The sequence below is a fragment of the Oncorhynchus gorbuscha genome, unplaced genomic scaffold (assembly GCF_021184085.1).
Source record: "Oncorhynchus gorbuscha isolate QuinsamMale2020 ecotype Even-year unplaced genomic scaffold, OgorEven_v1.0 Un_scaffold_1317, whole genome shotgun sequence".
Taxonomy (NCBI): Eukaryota; Metazoa; Chordata; class Actinopteri; order Salmoniformes; family Salmonidae; genus Oncorhynchus; species Oncorhynchus gorbuscha.
In genome coordinates, this window is record NW_025744616.1 from 157,501 (window position 1) to 163,276 (window position 5,776).

Genomic DNA, 5,776 nt, shown 5'->3' on the forward strand with positions numbered 1-5,776 from the left:
AGAAAGACATGGGAGATAGGGACAAAGGGAGAGAGAGAGAGAGGAGAGAGAGAGACAGAGAGAGAGAGAGAGAGAGAGAGAGAGAGAGAGAGAGAGAGAGAGAGAGAGAGAGAGAGAGAGAGAGAGAGAGAGAGAGAGAGAGAGAGAGGTACAGGGGAGAGAAACATTAAGAGACAGAAAGACATGGGAGATAGGGACAAAGGAGAGAGAGAGAGCAGAGAGAGAGAGGTACAGGGGAGAGAAACATTAAGAGACAGAAAGACATGGGAGACAGGGGGAGAGAAGGGACATTAAGAGACAGAAAGAGATGGGAGAGAGAGAGAGAGAGAGAGAGAGAGAGAGAGAGAGGAGACAGGGGAGAGAAACATTAAGAGACAGAAAGACATGGGAGATAGGGACAAAGGGAGAGAGAGAGAGAGAGAGAGGTACAGGGGAGAAAGGTACAGGGGAGAGAAACATTAAGAGAAACATTAAGAGACAGAAAGACATGGGAGATAGGGACAAAGGGGAGAGAGAAAAAGAGAGAGGTACAGGGAGAGAGGTACAGGGGAGAGAAACATTAAGAGACAGAAAGACATGGGAGATAGGGACAAAGGGGAGAGAGAGAGAGAGAGAGAGAGAGGTACAGGGGAGAGAAACATTAAGATGCAGAAAGACATGGGAGATAGGGACAAAGGGGAGAGAGAGAGAGAGAGAGAGGTACAGGGGAGAGAGGTACAGGGGAGAGAAACATTAAGAGACAGAAAGACATGGGAGATAGGGACAAAAGAGAGAGAGAGCAGAGAGAGAGAGGTACAGGGAGAGAAACATTAAGAGACAGAAAGACATGGGAGATAGGGACAAAGAGAGAGAGAGAGAGAGAGAGAGAGAGAGAGAGAGAGAGAGAGAGAGAGAGAGAGAGAGAGAGAGAGACAGGGGAGAGAAACATTAAGAGACAGAAAGACATGGGAGATAGGGACAAAGGGAGAGAGAGAGAGAGAGAGAGAGGTACAGGGGAGAGAAACATTAAGAGACAGAAAGACATGGGAGATAGGGACAAAGGAGAGAGAAAGGAGAGAGAGAGAGAGAGAGAGAGAGAGAGAGGTACAGGGAGAGAAACATTAAGAGACAGAAAGACATGGGAGATAGGGACAAAGGGAGAGAGAGAGAAAGAGAGAGAGAGGTACAGGGGAGAGAGGTACAGGGGAGAGAAACATTAAGAGACAGAAAGACATGGGAGATAGGGACAAAGGGAGAGAGAGAGAGAGAGGTACAGGGGAGAGAAACATTAAGAGACAGAAAGACATGGGAGATAGGGACAAGGGAGAGAGAGAGAGAGAGAGAGAGAGAGAGAGAGAGAGAGAGAGAGAGAGAGAGAGAGAGAGAGAGAGGAGAGGAGAGAGAACAGGGGAGAGAAACATTAAGAGACAGAAAGACATGGGAGATAGGGACAAAGGGAGGAGAGAGAGAGAGAGGTACAGGGGAGAGAAACATTAAGATGCAGAAAGACATGGGAGATAGGGACAAAGAGAGAGAGAGAGAGAGAGAGAGAGAGAGAGGACAGGTACGGAGAGAGGTACAGGGAGAGAAACATTAAGAGACAGAAAGACATGGGAGATAGGGACAAAGGGAGAGAGAGAGAGAGAGAGAGAGGTACAGGGGAGAGAAACATTAAGAGACAGAAAGACATGGGAGATAGGGACAAAGGGAGAGAGAGAGAGAGACAGAGAGAGAGAGAGACATTAAGAGAGAGAAGAGACAGAGAGAGAGAGAGGACAGAGAGAGAGAGAGGTACAGGGGAGAGAGGTACAGGGAGAGAAACATTAAGAGACAGAAAGACATGGGAGATAGGGACAAAGAGACAGAAAGAGAGATAGGGACGAGAGAGAGAGAGAGAGGTACAGGGGAGAGAAACATTAAGAGACAGAAAGACATGGGAGAGAGGGACAAAGGAGAGAGAGAGAGCACGAGAGAGAGGTACAGGGGAGAGAAACATTAAGAGACAGAAAGACATGGGAGATAGGGACAAAGGAGAGAGAGAGAGAGAGAGAGAGAGAGGGGTACAGGGGAGAGAAACATTAAGAGACAGAAAGACATGGGAGATAGGGACAAAGGGAGAGAGAGCGCGAGAGAGAGGTACAGGGGAGAGAAACATTAAGAGACAGAAAGACATGGGAGATAGGGACAAAGGGAGAGAAGAGAGAGAGAGAGAGAGAGAGAGGAGAGAGAGAGAGAGAGAGAGAGAGAGAGAGAGGTACAGGGGAGAGAAACATTAAGAGACAGAAAGACATGGGAGATAGGGACAAAGGGAGAGAGAGCACGAGAGAGAGGTACAGGGGAGAGAAACATTAAGAGACAGAAAGACATGGGAGATAGGGACAAAGGGAGAGAGAGAGAGCACGAGAGAGAGAGGTACAGGGGAGAGAAACATTAAGAGACAGAAAGACATGGGAGATAGGGACAAAGGAGAGAGAGAGAGAGAGAGAGAGAGAGAGAGAGAGAGAGAGAGAGAGAGAGAGGTACAGGGGAGAGAAACATTAAGAGACAGAAAGACATGGGAGATAGGGACAAAGGGAGAGAGAAAAAGAGAGAGGTACAGGGGAGAGAGGTACAGGGGAGAGAAACATTAAGAGACAGAAAGACATGGGAGATAGGGACAAAGGGAGAGAGAGAGAGAGAGGTACAGGGGAGAGAAACATTAAGATGCAGAAAGACATGGGAGATAGGGACAAAGGGAGAGAGAGAGAGAGAGAGAGAGAGAGAGGTACAGGGGAGAGAGGTACAGGGGAGAGAAACATTAAGAGACAGAAAGACATGGGAGATGGGGACAAAGGGAGAGAGAGAGAGCACGAGAGAGAGAGGTACAGGGGAGAGAAACATTAAGAGACAGAAAGACATGGGAGATAGGGACAAAGGGAGAGAGAGAGAGGTACAGGGGAGAGAAACATTAAGAGACAGAAAGACATGGGAGATAGGGACAAAGGGAGAGAGAGCACGAGAGAGAGGTACAGGGGAGAGAAACATTAAGAGACAGAAAGACGGAAAAAGAAAGGAAAGATACAAATAAAGGAAAAATGAGCCAGTAACATTTTTGGTTCCAAAGAATCAGTGTTAATGTAAAAATCTAAACATCTATCAAAACATCTATCAAAATACAAATTGGACGTATTCAAGGACCTTCTGGCAAAATAGGTTTTACAGTACAACGTCTAAACCTGGTGTATCTGTGTGCGATTGACTGTTCATGTGCGTGTGTGTGTCTACACTACCTGCTCTCGTTGCTGGAGGCGCTGGAGGTGCTGGATGGACAGAACGTGTGGGAGTTAGACATGCGCAACACAAACTTCTGGATGGTGTTGCGCGATGGCGCCTTGATGCGCGAGCTGCGGCGATTGTGATACTTCTGGAACAAGCTCTCCACCTGGACGACGTGGAGACAATGATACAGTTAGATGCTGATCTTGGGTCAGTTTAGCATTTTCCCCACTTGTGATTAAGGCTAGGATTGGGGCAGAGGAAGATGATCCTAGATCTGTCCCTAGGGGAAACTTCACCCCAGAGCCAGTTTACCATAGAGGTCAATCTTAACCATCATGAAGTATCATGAAGAGTAATGATATTGTTGCCAGCAGAGCTGGTTAGACTGTTTTCATGTTATCCATAGGTAAACAAATCATTGGCCAGAGCTGGTTAGACTGTTTTCATGTTATCCATAGGTAAACAAATCATTGGCCAGAGCTGGTTAGGCTGTTTTCATGTTATCCATAGGTAAACAAATCATTGGCCAGAGCTGGTTAGGCTGTTTTCATGTTATCCATAGGTAAACAAATCATTGGCCAGAGCTGGTTAGGCTGTTTTCATGTTATCCATAGGTAAACAAATCATTGGCCAGAGCTGGTTAGGCTGTTTTCATGTTATCCATAGGTAAACAAATCATTGGCCAGAGCTGGTTAGGCTGTTTTCATGTTATCCATAGGTAAACAAATCATTGGCCAGAGCTGGTTAGGCTGTTTTCATGTTATCCATAGGTAAACAAATCATTGGCCAGAGCTGGTTAGGCTGTTTTCATGTTATCCATAGGTAAACAAATCATTGGCCAGAGCTGGTTAGACTGTTTTCATGTTATCCATAGGTAAACAAATCATTGGCCAGAGCTGGTTAGACTGTTTTCATGTTATCCATAGGTAAACAAATCATTGGCCAGAGCTGGTTAGACTGTTTTCATGTTATCCATAGGTAAACAAATCATTGGCCAGAGCTGGTTAGACTGTTTTCATGTTATCCATAGGTAAACAAATAATTGGCCAGAGCTGGTTAGACTGTTTTCATGTTATCCATAGGTAAACAAATCATTGGCCAGAGCTGGTTAGGCTGTTTTCATGTTATCCATAGGTAAACAAATCATTGGCCAGAGCTGGTTAGGCTGTTTTCATGTTATCCATAGGTAAACAAATCATTGGCCAGAGCTGGTTAGGCTGTTTTCATGTTATCCATAGGTAAACAAATCATTGGCCAGAGCTGGTTAGACTGTTTTCATGTTATCCATAGGTAAACAAATCATTGGCCAGAGCTGGTTAGGCTGTTTTCATGTTATCCATAGGTAAACAAATCATTGGCCAGAGCTGGTTAGGCTGTTTTCATGTTATCCATGAAAACATGTATACCCCTTTCACACTATTGTGCTGACCCAAACCATACTGTGCTGGCACGGATATTGGCTTTCCACATTGTCCTGTCCAGCACAGTTCAAGCACTATGGTGGATAAGGGGAATTATACAGATTGGTTAGAGGGCATGTGGGTTGGTTGCTGGAAGGTTACCTCAAAGTTTTTGAGGCTTTTCCTCCAGAGCAGGGGGTCTGAGGGCTCCAGCTGGAAGACTCTGAGCATGACGAATAGGACGTGGATACAGAATGCCCCTCGGCCACAGCTACAGGTCTACAGAGAGAGGAGAGGATGAACGCAGACCGGGGGTTACTCACGAATGTGTGTGTATATACATACAGTGGACACATACACACTCCATTATGGTCGCATGCACGCACTCATAAATTGCTACACAGACACACAAGCACACACAGAGATGCAAAAACACACACATCTACAGCAACTTCCCTTTTTCGACAGAACACTTAGTCAAAAATCACCCCAGGAGCCCAATTTAATCTACATCTGATTAAGAATCATTGGGTGCGTTCCAAATGTCACTGTAGTCCACATATAGTGCATCACTTTTGACAAAGGTAGTGTAAACCTTTAGTAAGAGGCAATGGAGCTCTACATCAATCCATCTCTATAGTAGCAAATGGCTGGGTAAAAAAAACAAGCTGGCCAATGTACAAGTAAAGTAAATTCTTAAGGGATACTTCAGGATTTTGGCAATGAGGCTCTTTATCTACTTCCCCAGAGTAAGTGGAAGTCATGGATATCTCTTTTTATGTCTTTGCAGTTTAAGGAAGTTGAAAACTAGCGTTAGCGCAAGCTAGCATGCTAGTAGATACCATAGACTTCTAGTCATTGCGTTAACACTAGTTAACATTGGCTCGCAAAACTACATCTTAATTTCCTAAAATACATAAAAATGGTGTCCATGACTTCATCTGACTCTGTGGAAGTAGATCAAGTAAAATAAAATGTTAATTGTCACATGAGCCCTTACAACCTTACCGTGAAATGCTTACTTACCCAACAATGCAGTTCAATAAATATAGTTAAGAAAATATATACTAAATAAACTAAAGTAAAAAGAAAAGAAATGATAATTCATTGGTGATGTGTACGGACACCAATGAACATGA

General features: G+C 44.7%; 1 pseudogene; it reads right to left on the bottom strand.

Annotated features, from left to right (window-relative positions):
* Window positions 1-4,916, bottom strand: part of LOC124016969 — a 100,177-nt pseudogene extending 95,261 nt beyond the window's left edge.
* Between the last annotated feature and the right edge of the window lie 860 nt (window positions 4,917-5,776).